At 41.9% G+C, this 19299-nt stretch overlaps 1 protein-coding gene across 6 annotated transcripts in view; it reads left to right on the top strand.

Annotated features, from left to right (window-relative positions):
• The first annotated feature begins 6759 nt into the window (after window positions 1-6759).
• Window positions 6760-19299, top strand: part of TMEM108 (transmembrane protein 108) — a 387669-nt gene continuing 375129 nt past the window's right edge. For 4 of the 6 annotated variants that reach the window (XM_005201952.5, XM_024979376.2, XM_024979342.2 and 1 more), the window contains exons 1-2: window positions 6760-6831; window positions 13318-13432. The gene's annotated coding sequence lies outside the window, so the exon portion shown is untranslated. 6 annotated transcript variants of the gene reach the window in all.

The raw sequence follows: 19299 nt of genomic DNA, 5'->3' as shown, positions 1-19299 counted from the left end.
ATTGTATTTCCATTTTACAGATGAGAACACTGTACAATCATTTATTCAGTACCTTCCAAGAGATAAACTCTCCAGGTTTCTACAGCTGGTAAGTGGAGGAACTGGGATTTGGTCTTGATTCTTCTCACAAGGATAGAGTTGAATCCCATGACTGACTAGAAAAGAGAGGAAGGTCATTTGCCATCCTTGCATTCTGATCTTTTCCCCATCTTTCAGTCACCTTCCTTCTTCTTTCACAGCCAGTCAAATTAAACACCTTTATGCTCACCCTCTGCTGGCTTTTACTGGTGCTCTGAAATTCAGTTCAGGAATTGCTTCTTGCAGAAAGTTTTCTCTGATCTCATCAAGAATTGGTGTTCCTTCTTTCTTACAGTGAACGTGCCTCACTTGTAACATAAAACTTTTTATTTTGAATTGTGATGCCTTAAATTTGACTTAAAATGAGTTAAAAGCCAGGTTTCACATAGTATTTTTGTTGAATGAATGAGACTCGATTCCTTTCCTTATTTCTGTTGCACAATACTTATGTAGTCTTCTAAAAGTTACCTGCATAGGCGTTGTTGCTATTGTTGTTCAGTTGCCCAGTCATGTCTGACTCTTTGTGGGATAGGAGTTGAACCACATGGAATGGAATCACAGAAGTTGAACACATGGGATTTCCAGCCCTGTTATTCTTTTATCAGTTTGGAACTTCTAAACATTTTATTTAGTAAAAATTATGCTTATGTTTTCTATTATATGCATACATATGGTGTTTTCTTCCATAAATCATTCTCTCTCCTTTGTGCCTAAGCTTGCTAAGTGTGGTATCTCCATCTAAAGAATTAACTTGTTGGAAGGGGTCCATGGGTTTTATTTCTTAAGGTGGGGAGGTATAGATGGGCATATCACATTTTAAGTATGAAATACTATATAGGACATTAAAAGGAATACTTATAAATCTTTATAGATAATATTATAGATAATATATTTGTCACACTGCGTATTTAACTTATATGCAGAGTACAGTATACAAAATGCCAGGTTGGATGAATCACAAGCTGGACTCAAGATTAGAAAGTAAAAGGAAAGTTGCTCAGTCATGTCCTACTCTTTGCAACTCCATGGACTGTAGCCTACCAGGCTCTTCCCTCCATGGAATTCTCCAGGCAAGAGTGTTGGAGTGAATTGCCATTTCCTTCTCCTGGGGATCTTCCTGACCCAGGGATCAAACCTAGGTCTTCCGCATTCCAGGCAGATGCATTAACCTCTGAGCCACCAGGGAAGCCCAATCAAGATTGATGGGAGAAATATCAATAATCTCAGATACACAGATGACACCACCCTTATGGTAGAAAACAAAGAAGAATTAAAGAGCCTCTTGATAAAAGTGAAAGAGGAGAGTGAAAAAGCTGACTTAAAGCTCAACATTCAGAAAACGAAGATCATGGTATCTGGTCCCATCACTTCATGGCAAATAGATGGGGAAACAATGGGAACAGTGACAGACTTTATTTTTTGGGTTCCAAAATCACTGCAGATGGTGACTGCAGCCATGAAATTAAAAGACACTTGCTCCTTGGAAGAAAAGCTATGACCAACCTAGACAGCACATTAAAAAGCAGAGATATTACTTTGCCAAGAAAGGTTCATCTAGTCAAAGCTATGCTTTTTCCAGTAGTCATGTATGGTTGTGAGAGTTGGACTATATGATCCAGCAATCCCACTGCTGGGCATACACACTGAGGAAACCAGAAGGGAAAGAGACACATGTACCCCAATGTTCATTGCAGCACTGTTTATAATAGCCAGGACATGGAAGCAACCTAGATGTCCATCAGCAGATGAATGGATAAGAAAGCTATGGTACATATACACAATGGAGTATTACTCAGCCATTAAAAAGAAAACATTTGAATCAGTTCTAATGAGGTGAATGAAACTGGAGCCTATTATACAGAGTGAAGTAAGCCAGAAGGAAAAATACCAATACAGTATAATAACGCATATATATGGAATTTAGAAAGATGGTAACAATAACCCTGTGTACGAGACAACAAAAGAGACACTGATGTATAGAACAGTCTTATGGACTCTGTGGGAGAGGGAGAGGGTGGGAAGATTTGGGAGAATGGCATTGAAACATGTAAAATATCATGTATGAAATGAGATGCCAGTCCAGGTTCAATGCACGATACTGGATGCTTGGGGCTAGTGCACTGGGACGACCCAGAGGGATGGTATGGGGAGGGAGGAGGGAGGAGGATTCAGGATGGGGAACACATGTATACCTGTGGCGGATTCATTTTGATATTTGGCAAAACTAATACAATTATGTAAAGTTTAAAAATAAAATAAAATTTAAAAAAAAAACAAAAAAAGAAAGCTGAGTGCTGAGGAATTGATGCTTTTGAACTGTGGTGTTGGAGAAGACTCTTGAGAGTCCCTTGGACTGCAAGGAGATCAAACCAGTCAATCCTAAAGGAAATTAGTCCTGAATATTCATTGGAAGGACTGATGCCTGGCATACTGCAGTCCACGGGGTCGCAAAGAGTCAGACATGACTGAGTGACTAAACTGAACTGAACTGACAGATAATATAAAGAATGTAAAGAACGTAAACTTATCTTAAAATGTCCAGTGTTTTAGGCTAGATCTACACACGTTTACACTGTAAAGTGGAGAAAAGATAGCAGCTATTAAAACAAAGATACAGACAGAAAATCGTTATCCTGGCTAGATTTATACAATAGACAGGGACTAGAATCTTGGGTAATCAGTGGGTCTTCATGAATGAAATAAATGAAGTTTAAAGAAGCTATTTATTGCTAGAGAGATGAAAACATAATTAGCAATCATAAAACAGTCCTGTGGAGGTTCTGATTATCATGGAGCAATGGGTGGATTTTTTGGAGACTTGGCTATTTATATCTAATCTTCTTTTCTTTTCAAATATACCTAAATCTCTTACTAAGCAATTTCGGGTTGGGAAAATGGGGAAGGGGGATTGCATAAGCTAACGCCTGATTTATATCAGATACTAACATTTCCATTTCCTGAGACAGAATAGCCAGGTTATACCTGTGAGGCGAGCAGACAGAAACAGAAAATGAATGACAGCCTGGATGTTCCTTTTTTTTTTTTTCAATTTTATCCTCCAGCAAGAATTTCTTTTGTTTCTTGATGCATCTTTTTGTAATGATGATATTCACAAGATAAAATAAATGCTTTTTTTCTAGTTAAAAATTTAAATTACTGATGCTAGTTAAATATCAGTGAAAATTGTCCTTATTTTACCCAGTGGATAAAGTTACAAGTTTATGAGGTGATAAAAATTTCTTCTCCATTTAATGCTGTGAAATATATTTTTAAAAGTGTCAGAGCAGAAGGAAGTTAGATTTCAGACTTACACATCAGATTCCATATTTCTAATGTGGCAAATCAAGTCATTTTTGAGCAAGATGGCTGTTGTTGGCAGAGTGTTCTGAGGGTACCTCACTAATTCAGTTAAAAACGAGGTCATATTCCACTACAGCAAGTATCACCCCATAGAAAAACTCTGTGCAACAACAGTTTTCCAAGGTCCAGGCACTAATCATTTTATGTCACAAAATATAAGAATTTGGTAAAATCTCAATAAAGAGAATTGAGACTCTTTCAGAATACCTTAAAATGGACTCAGCTTCATTTAGCTATCATGGCAAACTAAACTAATAGCAGAGCTTGAGAGTTTGAGATGTTCTGTAACAGCAGATACAACGTAGTTTCAAGTGTAACTAGCGCTGGCTTCAGAATTGTTACAGGAGGGAGCCTAGAGGAAGTTTGGGGTGTGACCGGGGAATCTCTGTTTTCACCAGGACTCCAGGTGATTCTGTTGCAAGTCTTGGGGAAAGCCTCAGAGAATAACTCTCAATAATGCTCAAATAGAAATCTGCTTTTAGTTAAGAAGGACACAAAACAAGTCAAGATAGCACCAGAGATTTCATTAGTTTGGAGTGGTTGTCAAAAGGTAATAGGTTTTTTGGGCAATATTTACTTAATCAACTGGAATTAAACCTAGTTGTGAACCTGGCTTTTAAATTTAGTCTACTAAATAGTTTTTGGAATATTTATTACCCATGAATTATTTTTTGGCTTTAAAAAAATCTGTTCTCACAAATTATATGGAAGCTTTCCCTCTGTTTCCAGTCTTTGTATCGTTAGTGATTTGTGTTGCAGAGTTGATTTCCCCTGTTAAAAAATGAGTGCCTCAATCTAGCAGCTTGTATAGGTATTCTCAAGCATGGCTGGATACAAATCACTGGTGGAACTTTTTAAACCTATTGGTGCCCAGGCTCCACTCCTCACTCCAATCAGAATCTCTAGGCACAGGAACCCCAAAATCTATTTCCTTAAAAGCACTACTGTCTTTTCATTTTGTTTTTAGCTTTCTTTGCTGTGCAAAAACTTTTAAGTTTAATTAGGTCCCATTTGTTTATTTTTGTTTTTATTTCCATTTTGACAGATGAATGGATAAAGAAGTAGTACAGGTATGTACAATGGAATATTATGTAGCTGTAAAAAGGAATTAATTTGAGTCAGTTCTAGTGAGATGGATGAGTCTATTACACAGAGTGAAATGAGTCAGAAAGATAAAAACAAATATCATATATTAATGCATATATATGGAATCTAGAAAAATAGTACTGAGGAGCCTATTTGCAGGGCAGGGATAGAGAGGCAGACAGAGAGAACAAACTTGTGGCCACAGCAGGGAAAGGAGAGGGTGGGATGAACTGAGAGAGTAGGACTGAAACATTTATATTACCATATATAAAACAGATAGCTAGTGGGAAGTTGCTGTATAACACACGGAGCTCAACCCAGTGCTCTGTGACAGCCTAGAGTGGTGGGATGGGGTGGGGAGTGGGACGGAGATTCAAGAGGGAGAGGACATATGGATACTTAACGACTGATTGACATTGTTGTATGGCAGAAACTAACAAAACATTGTAAAGCAATTATCCTCCAATTACAAAAAAAAGTGTTACTGTATACCCAAGCTTGAGAACCACTGGTTTAAAGATAGCAAAATAAACTTTGTCTGAGATTTTCAAACATATTCTTCTTGGTTAGACATTTCTTTACTCTTGCTGCAGCCAGAACCATTGCTGTGCTAGATTCAGTGCATTCTTGTAACTCTTGAGTTTTGTGCTATGCTACCTCTGATAGAGTTACTGGTGAACAGTAGCTGAGATTATTAAGCAGGCTTTCACTTCTGGGGCTGATAAGCCAGAGGCCCAAGATACACTGACAAGGATAGAAGTTTTCTCTAAGTGACATTTTGATCACCTTGAGGAATAGTGAGAGAAAACTGCTGAAGCAGTGTCACACCACCTGGCCTGAAGTAGGAAGGTTTTGCAGACTGTAGCACTTAGACCTTAGAATCACACCGGTACACTATTGCGTAATAGGACTATGCTGAACAATAGTCTAGCCAGTCTGAAAATACTCAGATTTAGGTCAAGTTTGAGAGATGACAGAGGCACTGGGCTTCCTGATTTCCAGACTCTGGAATTACTGACAGAAGTCTATCTGGGCAATTTCAAAGATTCCTAAAATAGGATATTACAAACTCTGTCTTATATTGGATAGTTCTGACCTGAATTGTACAAGGAGCTGCAGCAATTATGTCCCTGGATTTTATTCCTATAATGCTTCTTCCCGAGTTTGCCTGTGTAGTTCTGTGACAGACAAATTTCCAAAAAGCAGGAACCACTTATGCTGCTTCTCTGGCCAAGAATACAGCACAGTGACACGTCCAATATTTCAGGATGACTTAGTGTTCTCAATGAGGAGCGTCCACCAAATTAGTTACTGCCCCCATGAACAAAGATGCTAAGTCACTTCAGTCGTGTGCGACTCTTTGCGACCCCATAGACAGCAGCCCACCAGGCTCCCCCGTCCCTGGGATTCTCCAGGCAAGAACACTGGAGTGGGTTGCCATTTCCTTCTCCAGTGCATGAAAGTGAAAAGTGAAAGTGAAGTCGCTCAGTCGTATCCGACCCTCAGCGACCCCATGGACTGCAGCTTTCCAGGCTCCTCCATCCATGGGATTTTCCAGGCAAGAGTACTGGAGTGGGGTGCCATTGCTTTCTCCGGAACAAAGATGGGTGATATTCAAATCAAACACGCCTTCCCTCAGCCTGTGCCCAAACTACAAACGTCACCAGAACACCCCTTGTTCAGTCAGTCACTGGAATACTTTATCAGTTGAGGAAGGAAGAGGTTTTGAAACTTCTAAATAACATGGAGTAGGGGGTTATAACCATCATTTTTAGACAAGTGCCTTTAAAATCTTGCTACCCAAAGCGTGGTCCTCAGACCAGGAGCATCATCACTGTCTAAGAGATTGTTGGGCAGAATTTCAAGTCTCCGTCTCAGGCTTACTGGATCAGAATCTGCTTTTGAATAAGATGCCAGGTCATTCTAGTTCATATTTAGAATTTGAGATATCAATAGATCTAGTAATTGATCAATCTAGCACCAATCAGAGCCCAAAACAGAGATTCAACCCTTTGTACACGCCTCTCACCAGATCCACTCTGTAGCAACCGAATCCCCGGAGACATCGGAACCGGTGCAGCCGAGGGCAGCTTGGTGATTGGCTAGTCCGACCACGTGACCGGCGCTGGCCCTCCCGTGCTTGTGGATTGGCTCTCGCGGACGCTGACGGACAGGGCCGGGGCGGGCCAAAGCCAGGTCGGAGGGGCGCGCGCGGTGGCGCGGAGAGGCGAGGACGCGAATGCGCGTGCGCGAGCGGCGGGGCTCTTTCCCCGAGCCGTCGGAGGGAGCGGGAGCGCTTCTCCCGAGGTAAGAGCTGCCGCGGGGCGGACTCCCTGCCCCTCCGCGGCCGATTGCGGGCGAGCGGGGCGGGGGCAAGTCTGAGGTCCGCCCGCCCGGGGAGCCTCACTTGGGAGAGGATGCCGACCCAGGCTCAGTCATCCCCCTCGGTGCCTCGGTTTCCCTTTTCTGCCCGCTAATGCATCTCCGCATCCTCTTCACCGCGGTGACGGGTCCACCCGAGGGGAGTTGCCTACCTGGTAGCCTCGCCTCCGCCTTTGTTTCTCTCCCGGAGGGATGCTGGTACCGACCCCCTCCCCAGGTAGAGGGTGAAGGGTGGTGGGGCAGGGACGTCTCCGGCGCTAGACCTGGCCTAGAGCCGGGGAGAAAATGGCTTTAATGCAGTGGGATCTGTCACATGTGAGAAAGAAGAAAAAAATGTAGTGTCACTTTGGCCAAGCCACGGGACTCGAACTAATCCGGCGGCGGCGGCGGCGACCAAAGCCGTATTCCTGGCGCAGCCGTGCGGGCAGGGGTGGGGGCAGGACCCTCGGGCCAGCCCAGGTGCGCCGGTGGAAGGCTTCTCCGGACCTGCCTGGAGCTCTCACCCCAGAGTTGCACCGAAACGCTTTCAGCCTGCCGAAGGGATCAAGAAATAAGGGGAAAAAATTATTTTAAAAGCCGCTGGGCACTGGCGGAGAAGGTCTAAGTGAGAGGCTACAGTGAGAAATTACAGCGAAACTGATGGCTGGTAGTTGTGAGGGGGAAGATCCCTGCAGTGAACTGCAGAGCAGACCATCACGGATATTCTCCTTCAAGAAAATCTGATTTTTTTTTTTTTTTTTTTTTGCGGGTTTGGGGGGTGGCTGGTTATCTCTGTAAACTGAGGTTTTTCTGGGCTGCCGAATCAAGTAATGACTTATTTTTAGCATGTTAATGGGTGCTAGGGAGAAGGGAAGGCAGGTTACACCCGTTTAGATCTCCTTAATTCTTTCAAAAGTGCGTGTTAAAAGAAGGCCTTTGGATGTCAAAAGCTGCGTGTGTGTGTGTGTGTGTGTGTGTGTCTGTGTGTCTGTGTCTGTGTGATTATGGTTTGGGGGTTGGGGGTGACTCCTTGAAGTCATACTTTACAAAAGGCATCCTCTGCCTCTTTCCTTCTCAATTTCCCTAGACCTGAAATAGCAAGAGCTATTATATACTGTACAGCTCATAACAAAGTATAAAAAGCCCCTTCAGTTTTCCACTAGTTAATTTATTAGCTATACCTGTTAGTCTGCTTGGTTCGGAACGGTTTAAACGATCATTAGGAAGATTTTACTGTATTCTGGAATTCCACTATAATTCATTTACAACTTATCCTGGTAGGAAATGGACAGGAATCTCTCTACCTGGTTTCTCAGAGACATCCTGACAGGGTTCCAAGGCTTTTTATTACTCTTACCTTCCCCATACAAAGTTTTGTTTCTTTAGGAAATGATGTGATTTTTTTTTCAAACATCTAAGACACACCGCATGCCTGTGAAATGCCCAAACTTGTTAAGAAATCAATTTACTTGGCAGGTTCAAACTAACTAAAGAAGGAACACTTAAATTTGTTAGGGGGAATCAGAATTAACATCAACTGTAGCAGATCAACTTTTGGTGGTTTTCTGGGGTGAGCCAAAGTAAAAGAAAAGGTGTTGCAAAGCTTGTTGGGAATGTAACAGATGACCTCATAAAGTAAAATATAGATTGTCACCTGACAGATTGGTACATAAAGCAAATTAGAGTAATTTTAGAACTTGTCAGTGATTTGTTTCTAGCTGGTATCAGTGGGGAGAGGAAGGAATTCTGAGGCTGGGGTAGGGAGTGTAGTTTGAAAAGGTATATGCTTTTGTGTTTAGAGAGAAAACGTCGATTTTGTTATATAAACTACACAAAGGACATGCAGTGTTTATGTTTAGTCTGTGAAAGGGAGGCAAGGGTTTTGGAAAGGTTGAAAAACACTTATTAGGTTAAACAAGGGAAAGCAGAAAGATTGGCAGGCTTAGTTCATCTTAAGGGAAGCAATGTACCTCAGTGACCTACAGGACAAGGTTTGTTCTCTGATTCAGTAAAAGCCCACTAATGTTGCTTCCAAAGCAAAAACAAAATCATTTCCTTTCTGTCGTTTCTGTCCCCTGGGTCAGGGAGGGAAGAGTGAATGAGAGATTAGAGTCTGACCTGCATGCCTAAGCAGTACTGTCCTTTGAGCAGGATCTGTGTCACACTGTGTAAATCTAAGAGCTGTCACGTTGATAGAGGTCTGAGCACCTTCCCTGGACTCTTGCTGTAAGATAGAGTGGGATAACATTGCCACAGGTGGAAGCAAAGTGAGAACATCTGATACGGAAGCCCTAGGGTGAGGAGAGCTAGGAAGTGTTTAATTCACTGAGGCTCTGCCTTTGGAGCTTTGAGAAGGCAGAGCTGCCTCTCTACTGGCTTGACTGGCTGGGTTTTATACGGCTTCCCAAGGACCTGCCCTTCACGATGGGGTCTCCTGTGGATTTCTGTGTCTCAGGTTGTAAGCATCAGTTACGCTTGTAATGTGCTCTAGAAAAGAAAGGCTCACAAAAGCACAAATCTAGGCTGCCATTCTTTCAGGCATGTCAACCGCAGGCTTCCAGAAAACAAGTTATGCCCTCCCTACCAGTAGATGGCACTGCTGTCTCTGGGAATTCCTGGAGGAGATTAAACAGGAGCTGGCAAACCAGTGATGTATAGCCTCTGGTCTAGAAGATTTTGAAAGGCTGTGTCAATTCCCAAAGAAAATCATTAAAAAAAAAAGAAAGAAAGAAAAAAGTTACAAAAGCCAGAAATATTGATACAAAGTAGGAATGATGGTTGTAGGGGTTGAGAATGGGTGCCATTACTTTGCTGATTGTGTGTGGGAAATGGAGAGGGTAAGCTGACAAGCGTTGGAACACAGGTTTTGAAAGCCCTTGCATACATATTGTTGGCTAATTGAAAATGAGGTTGAATTCATGATTCAATCAAATTTCCCAACAACTTCTAGCGTCTACGTCTTTGCTTATAAAACTCATCTGTATACAGGGACGGGACTATGGAAATACACATATAACTTTGAAGCCTAATCAATATCCAATAATTATGTATCTGAAGATAGTGGTGAGAGTATTAGTAAAAATAATGCTCATGCTTACTATATTTTAGGGCTGTCCATAATATTCTAAAACTTAAAAATTCCTAACAAGTATTCTACAATTTTAAGATTTTATTAGCAATTCACATCCTGAACTTTGGTTTTATTGACCTTATTAGCCAGGGTTTGTTCATTTATTTCCCTCTTTTGAACTACCTTTTCTTTCATTTTTTTAAAAAAATAATTGACTGTTTTGATATGAATTTTGTAGCCATATATTTGAAGGAGATGATACTGTTGCTGGTGAGGTTACTGTGCATAGCATACGAGCTTTGACCTTTCTGGAGGCATAGAACTCTGCTCCTGGGAGTCATTACCCGAATCACCTGCTTCCTCATGCAGTCCCTGTGCTATGGCTCAGCTTTTTGGAGTTTATTTCCATTTCTTTTCAAGTGAACTCATGAGCTGATTTTTATTACCAATGCCAAATCCTAAAATCTTGCTGACGCTAGACAGCAGTAGTCACAACAGTTTGCTAACATTACCTCATTATGTGACCTCAAATACATTTCTTTGCCTTTGTGAAACTCACTTTTCTCACCTGGGTCATTGGAATTGGGTGAGATGTGATGCATGTCTCTTGAAAAAAATCCTAAGTCAAAAATTCTACGCCCAGCTGATTCTCATAAAGGGTCAACATTTCTGAAGCCCCTGAAAAATTCTCATCTGAAAGGTATTTTCATGCAGTGAACCTAGAGCAAAAAGAAATCTCACTCATATTTCTTCTCAGAGAATCCTAATAATTCAGAGTTGTAAGAAACCTTAGGGATGGTTTAGCTTGACCTTCTCATTTTATAGACACAGAGTTTCACCTCAGAGCTGAGTGATTTGCCCAAGCTAACAGAACCAGAGAGTGGTAGAAAACTGGGAGCCAAGCTCAGGTCAGTCCTGCCTTTTCCAGTGTTGAATTTCTTCACCTGCCATCAGTACGAAGAAGATGCTGTGTTTACAGGGCTGGAGCCGAGAAAATTCTGAGTAATTCCTTAAAGTAGGGTTTTTAAACCATAGCGTGAATAGTATCGTGTTGGGCAGAAATTCAAGGTCTGACTTCTTTTTTGCACCTCATTCTTTTCTTCACTGACTGTTCTTGAGTAGTATTCTTTACTATACATCCTTGTGTTTTTTTAAACTTTCCTGCAGGAGAAAAAAACTTTCTTTACCCTGGAAGAGTCACTCCCCAATCAGATGTTTTTAAATTGGGTCCATGAACTCTCTGAAGGCTATGTGACTAGAATAATTTCCATATAACTGATTTCCTTTTTATTCTTATATATGTATTTTTTTCTCTGCATTTAAGAGATTATTCTGAGGAGTTCCTTAGGCTTCAGTAGATTGCCAAAAGTACGGGAGGGTCCATGGCACAAGAATAGGTAAAACTTCTAGGGTTGAGAAGAGGTTCTGGGACATTGCCAGGATGGGAAAGTTTTGAGGTGCTAGTGACACTATGGGAGAAGCGAGTTGGGGGTGGAGTACAGAAGTAAACCTGTAGCAGTTCTTAGAACATTTTACCTTTATTAAAATGCTTAAAGTTACTCACTAAATGAAGATGCTGATAATAGCATTTTACTCAACGGTGGATATGCAAGTACTGATTTCCATTTATCATTTCTTGTTCATTAAGTAGCACCTCCTAATTTTGTCAAAACACTTTCAAATTTATATCTCTTTATCGGAGACATGCATATTAAGAGATTCCATTCTTCCCTTCCTGATTTAGGACTTTGAATTTGGACTCCTGTCTTTCATTGCTGAGGCCCTATATTTTTACTTTCTGCTCTTAACTTCGAGGACTCACCGTGATCTCAGAGATGCAAAATAATTTAAGTATCATGGATAAAAAAATCTTGAGATTCCTTTATTTGTCCCCAGGATTGGCTATGGAAACCTCTGTGCCCCCTCAGCTAATTATTAATATTTCCTTTCCCTTTTTTATTTGCAATCTCAAATTCTCTTTTTCTAATTGTTCCCTAATAATTCCCATAGCAATGACTCAGTGTGTATGTATGGAAAATAAAAATTCTTGTTTTTGCCAGAAGGTATACAGAAGTTAATTTGTGTTCAGGTCACATTTTGGACTTGTGAGATATAACTTTGGTGGTGATCACTGTTTCAAAGAACATTTGCTTGAAAAACTTGGTCTGCCCTGTGACTCCCTTCCCTTACGTTCGGTATGATGGTGGTCCACGCTGGTGAATGCTACCTTCTGGTGCCTTTTTAGATTTGGGCCAGAGTAGCCATTTACTCTCACTTTAGCAGAAGAATAAGAATTACCTTTTCTTCTTCAGCAGCTTATCGATTTAATTTATGTAATAACAGAAGAAAAAGTCCAATTTCTGTACTCTGATTCCAGCACACTGAGTTAGTATGAGATGAGATTTGAGGGACATTGTTGACTTCTGAGTTTGTTTCCTTGTCTGGAAAATAAGAGGGGAAAGCAGTGACCACTTAAATTCTTTCTAGTTCCGAAATTTTGTGACTCTTTGAAATTTTACCTGGTATCCTGAAAATGGGGAATTTATGTATAATCGAAGTTGGTGCCGGTTCTTTATATCTGCAGATCACTTTGTGGAATACAAAAATATTCTCTAATTTTTAAAATCTCTTTTCTGCTTCAAGTGTGGTCAAAGAACAACATCTGGGAGTTTGCAGCTCAGCATTTTGTCAAGATACCCAGGAGCTATGCATGCTGTTTTGTCTCATTTCTGAGTCTCACACTGACGCATAGGTCAGTGAGGGAAGCAGAGTATTTCACAGATGAGGAAACCAGATCTCAGAGTCATTAAGTAACTAAGTTAGATTTGCTGTTAGCGTCTCACCCAGAACCCCATACCTTAAAGCTAACATCATCTTCGTTGGGCTGGAGTCAGGCTTGTATGATACTGATTATTAGCTACCCAGCAACCCACGGATTTAGGTGTGGCTGTGTAACTAAGTGGAAGTAGAAAAGTATTGTGGTCCATTTCTAGGGAAAAAAGAAACAAAAAGAGAGCACCCATGCAAATTCCTCCATGCTGTTTTATACTCCTTGTAGGCTGGAGTGGAGAGGGTCCCTACGAGATCTTGGGATGCTATGTTAAAGGATGGCAGGACTTTTGTCAGCCTGGTTGCCTGGATTACTGTTAAGGGAGACTGTTCAATTGTGCAGTATGTATACAGGAACAAGAAATAAGCTTTTATTGAGCTTAAACCATTATATATGTTTGGGTTTATGTGTTAAGTAAGTACTGATAGTTAGCCTATGCTAGCAAATTCACCTGAGGAGTGGTGGCTTGGAACTTGAAGTTATGGATCTTCTGGCCTAACGTATTCATTCATTCGTTTCTCATCTTTGGTAGTTGGTGATCGATTGGTTGTGATCCACCATGCAGAAGTGAGCGATGAAAGGCAACAGAGCTGATGGGTCATGAGGATGTAAGTGCATTTGAAGGCTCTCACACCCTCTACTCCAGGGTAAGTCAAAGGCATTCTTTGCCGTTGTTGTTCTGGTTTTACTCTTGTCTTAACAGCCTCTTGGCATCACAGACAGGGTGCCCTGTCTGTGAAAGCTTCCCAAAGCCTTTAGTGATTCAGGTCATAAACATTGTTAAGGTCAGCACTTACAAAGCTAAAACCATGATCAAGGTGATGGGATAGAATCTGCATGGGCATATCTCAACATAAGAATTTTTTAGTGAGCTTGTATGGGGTTTGATTTACATAGGGGGTGAGGGTGTTGCTGGGCCTTCCTGAGAAGGGAATTAGGCCTGAGTGCTGTTTTCCTGTAGCCATATCATATTGTTGTCTCTGCTGACACAAATTCCCCTCTCTCAGCACTCTACTCTTCCATGGATCACTATGCTTCACTTTTCCTGCGTTAATCACTTTTTTTGGCGGGGGTTGGGGGGGTGTTGGGGGGGGAGGGGGATGGGAAACTGCTTACCAGAGAGTTGATGATTTCCAATTTGGTAGATAATAGTGGTAGCAAAGCACATGGTTCTGCCCATTCCATTTTATTTTATCCAGTGTCACTGGAAGTCACACGTCCATTCCCTCCTCATTTGTTTGCAGTCCTTAGTGCGATGGATGTAGGCACCGGGAGCATTATAACTTTTAAAGCTGCTTTGGATTTTCATCTGTCGTGAAGACTTTGAGACCAAAAGGAGATTTGGTGTGCCCTTCTCAGAGGCAGTGGAGGGCTGAGAGGGAGGAGTGGAAAGGACATCCCATCCTTTCTGAGGTCTCTGGCTTTTAGAGCTTAAACTAAAACCAGACTCACTACAGAGAAAATAATAATTAATACAAATCTAAGCAGAGCTAAGACGGGTTAGGAAAAAGGGGGACAGGAGGTTATATTTAGAAAAAAAAAAAAGTACTCAGCTGAGAAACTGAATGGAGGATTGTTTTTAAGCGTCTTGGTTCAATACTGTGGAGTCCTTGCTGATAATGTCCCATTACCCACGTGCAGACAGAGGGCACCCAGTAAGGCTGATGTCCTTCTGTGCCTCACATGGCTCAGTAATGAGTACAATTTACTGAACAAAATAGACAATTAGGAGCTGTAGATCTCTGGAGATTCCCATAAGCATGCATCATTACAGCTCTGGAGTGATGCATGTGCTTAGAGATGAGCAAAGCAGAGGACAGGGAGCTGTAGGGCACAGCAACAACTGAAGGGTCTAGGTGAGCAGCCAGACACAGACCCCGGCTCGGTGCCTGGGGGTCACTAAGGAAAGGACCTGGTCTCTGCTAAGCTATCTCATTAGAGGAAAGGAGCCAGACTTTGCCAGCTTTTCCTCATTTTCCTCTGTGGCGCCAAAAAGTATAGCATGACAGAAATAGCACTCAACTGGTATGTTTCCGTGTAAATGCTGTATGAGGATCAAATTACAGAGGGAGCCATTCTTTATTCATTAGGAGCCAAAGAAGCTAGTGCTGGATGCCAGAGGATCAGGGGTTCTCATCCTCAGCACCAGTGGCATGCTGAGCCTGGTGCTTCTTTGTTGTGGGCTATCCTGTGCATTGAAGCATGTTCGGCAGCATCCTTGGCCTCTACCCTCTAGATGCCTGTAGTTCCCCCGACCCCTACAATAATCGCGACAAATCAAAAGTGTCTCCAGACATTGCCAAATGTGCCCTGGGGAAAAAACTGCCCCTGGTTGAGAACCACTGCTGGAGGTGATTTAATTTTGCTCTTGAGTTTCTCTGGGATGGCATGTCAGTAACTTAGTCTCATTATGCTTGTTTCCCTACCTGTGAAATAGACACAGCATTTGTAAGTCAGTAGCCTAAAGAAGGGATGTACAAAGCACGGTGTGATTACTTGAGAGCTCTATAATGCTAAGAAATACCTGTATCCTCAAATATCCAGGACCCAGGGATCACTCTTAATCCTTATGAAGGCAGTAGCTGAGGAGCAAGGGAGTTTGAAGGGTCAGTGGTGTGGGAAATGATGCATAGTGCCAGACTCTGATTTCACTTGCCTTCATATTCAGTTCATTTCAACAATATACTCTTGAATAAAGGCTTTTTTTTTGTAAAGGGAAAAAATGGGAGAGTAGAGGAGAGAGAAATAAGCCCGTTATAAGAGCAGTCAAGGAAATTGCTTTTAAGTAGGGATGGGAGATTGTGGTAATCTCTTAAAGTGACTTGTATAATTAGTGCTAAGTTGCTTCAGTCATGTCTGATTCTTTGCGACCCTATGCACTGTAGCCCACCAAGATCCTCTGTCCATGGGGATTCTCCAGGCAAGAATATTGGAGTGGGTTGCCATGCCCTCCTACAGGGGATTTTCTGGACCTAGGGATTGAACTTGAGTCTCTAAGTCTTCTGCATTGGCAGGTGGGGTCTTTGTCACTAGCGCCACCTAATGAAGGTAAGTCACTAGGACATAAAGTCACCAAAGGACATAAAGAAGTAACCCTCCCAAAGAAAAATATCCTCCCAAATTACTATGGATCCTAGAGCAGATTTTTTGAGTAATACAACAAATACCAGAGAATGTTTGGAGAAATCTGTTTTTATTCTATAGCTTTTCCATCTATTTCTTCTCTCCTTTGAAAGTATAGAAAAGGGGTTGTCGTCAACCCATGCCCTTTGAATGATACATAAAATGTTTTAGGATCTCAGTTTTACTTCTGCTTATCTTCTAGAACTGTGCTGGAATGGTGAAAAGGGCTATCACCCTGGCTTGGGCCTGAAGCAGTCATGTTATTTTACTAGAAAACCTCAGTTTAGGAAGAGCAAGTGCAGGGATTAGATGTAAACTGTCCTGGCAGGTTTGAGTTCAGCCTTGCTGACGTGTTGGTCTCTGTACCTATTAGATACACTCACCAAACTTACACCAAGACCATACTGACACAGGCACAGTGTGGACAGAGAGTGTGGCCATCATCAGGAAGTTCTGTTGGACAGCACTGCTTTAGTCTGTAAAGACTATGTGTCAGAAATCCATACTTGTAGTGACAGTGTGTGTGTGCTTGTTATAACAAGACCTCACTTCATTTAAAACAGAATTATGTTTTGGATTTCTCCATCCTGGGTCACTTTTCAGTCTGTGAGAGAATCTTGCTGAACTTTTTAGCTGCTGAAGCACCTGTCACAGAAAGTGCCATGAACCTGTCTCTCTGACATAACTGAGTGCACTGCCTCAAAAATATCTGTGCTTTAATCCCAGACTGCTGAGCTGTCTCTTTCCATTTGGTATCTCCACACCCTGACCCTCGGTGGTGAAGCTTGTTTGTGCAGGATGTCTCTTTTGATACTGCCTAGAGCAGCAGAGCTTCACAAAGCGTCTGGGACAGGTGGTGAGACAGTTTTCACCTTCCTTCCTTCCAAGCCCCAGCATGGCTCAGAAAAGTGTTTCATAAGAAGGTATTAGTTCACAAGCTTAAGCTCTGAGGCGTTATCCCCTAAAGGATTAGTTTGTAAAGTAGTATATGACATATTTAGTAGTTAAGCCCTTGAGCAACATGAAAGAATTTTCAGGTGATATTCTCTCTTTCTAGTACCAATATTAGTTGCTCTGAAACTATCATAATTAGAACAAATGAAAATATGTAGAAATAAAGACATATTTTAAAAGATGCAATTTAAGTCTAACTGAGCCCAAGACTGTTTTGCATGGTAGAAGGAATGAGAGCAGAGGGTTTGCATGCTGTGAGCAGTGTTGCAGGAGAGAAGGCATGGAGATGGCTGGGCTGAGATGATTCTTTGACGGCCTTCACGGACTGCCTCTCTCCTGACTGTGGTACCGATCCTTGTATTGCCCTCTTCTCTTCACTTTGTGTTTCTGTTCTGCTTGGGGTGTTGGAGGGGTCTTAGTGTTTCTCAAGGGAGGTGCTCTTAGCATTTTGATAGAATGACTCATCCCTGTGTGAAACTTTGCTGCCCATTATAAGACATATAGCAACCCTGGTCATTGAATGTTTGTATTACTCTAACCAAGTCATCAAGTCAACCAACAAAGCCCCCTGTATTTCTAAAGATGGCCTCTGATTGAGAATCACTGGCTGCTAGAGCATTGGGGGGTTTTAGAAAGGGGGAGTATTAGAGTTGCAGAAGGTGCAGGTGCTCAGAGGGGCTGGCTCATTAATTTCTGATATGACCTCACCTATTCCCAGTGCTGAAACTGCTTTGGGAGCCAATATTATTCTATAGAGACCAGAAGAATCAGGTTTTGCCAGTGGAAAACTTGGTCCCTGAACCTTGAAATCAACCTAGAAGTCACAGGGGGAAGTCTGTTAGGGCCACAGAGGGTGGAGAGATTACTGAGGCTCCCAGAGCATGCTGGTTTTTATTCTTGACTGGGAGAAAGAATGCAGCAAGGGAGATTTAAAGACAATCCAAGAGAAAGGGATTTTGCCAGCCATTTCTTTTCTTTCTCTGTGATTACAAAAACTGGCAAAGTAGCCCTAAATTTGTGAGGTTATGTGTAGACTCTCAGATGGGAAATCTGAGGTTGTTTTATAGTTAGTAAAGAGAAAAAGAACACTTTTAGACGTCTTGCTGTGGGGCATCTATAAATGTCTCTGATTACAAGAACAGAAGCTCATTCAAGTTACTTTAAGAAATGGAAGGCTTAAGTAAGAATACATGGGAAAATAAATGTCAGGCGTGTGGCAAGTTGTGGGTAATCCCAGAGGTCTTTCAGGATGAGAAAGAGCCATCATGTGGCCAGACCTCACAGCGACAGGACCTAACTCAGGACCAGGAGGATTATTGCCTGATCTGTTGCAACTCCAGGATGTGTCTGCACCAACAGTGCTTGATCAGTCATTTACATGGCTCAAGATTCCTGTTTTGGCTTCTCTACTCATGTCTTCCTGTCCCCACAACCTAACTGGTGGTCTATGTATGGACCAAGAAGGAAAAGAATATGATAATTCTATAGTAACTATCAGCCCTCTGGTTATAGAGAGCTTTCTTCCAGGCAGTCTCAGAGGTACTGATGCCCTCTTTTGGTCCACACAGTGGTGGCCTGGGTCTTCTTGGTTCAATAAAGACTGTGGTTTTTCTGGAAGGGAGCAGTGGTAGGGTCGACAGAATGTGAGACCTCTCTTGTGTAAGGACACTGAATTCTTAACTCTTAGAATCAACATAAACAGTGTTTATGGGTTATGTGTATAATAAAGAATTGGAAGATGAAGCCTCTGCATTCAGTAGCAATTATGAAAAAGCCTGAATCTGTTTTTTTAGGAGACTAGCTGCATCATGCATTGGGGAAGGAAATGGCAACCCACTCCAGTGTTCTTGCCTGGAGAATCCCAGGGACAGGGGAGCCTGGTGGGCTGCCGTCTATGGGGTCGCACAGTGTCGGACACTACTGAAGCGACTTAGCAGCAGCAGCTGCATCCCAGAGCAGAATGGTAGGGAAATTTCTGGGCTAGATGATTTGGAAATCAGCAGTTATATTTTCCATATGGATATTTTATTTTTTTGCATCTGTCAAACGTGATTCTCTCAACCACCCATGCATCTTGTAGGAATAATGGCTAGGTAGCTGTCTAAATGTTGAAAGACATTTTGATATCTCTGACAAGTGTTATTCAACGGCTGGGTGTGTAAGATTCCAGTTCTGACAAAGTAAAATAATTTGGCTTATTACTCCAGAAATAAATTCCATATAGATGGTGTCATTTTGGGAATTACTACCTTAAAGGCAGACTTTAAAATGTTTTGTGTTGTAGTGTGTTCTGTTTATTTACCCCCAATCTTGGAGAGCTAGTTTCATTTGAACCAGTGATTGAATATGACTTTACAAGGGAGTGCATCCTCATATTTGCAGAAGGCTCTGTCCTTATTTATGATTCTGTGATAGGGTAAGATGATGGTCCTGGCTT

The sequence above is a fragment of the Bos taurus genome, chromosome 1 (genome assembly GCF_002263795.3).
Source record: "Bos taurus isolate L1 Dominette 01449 registration number 42190680 breed Hereford chromosome 1, ARS-UCD2.0, whole genome shotgun sequence".
Taxonomy (NCBI): Eukaryota; Metazoa; Chordata; class Mammalia; order Artiodactyla; family Bovidae; genus Bos; species Bos taurus.
This window is presented reverse-complemented; position numbering and strand designations above follow the sequence as displayed.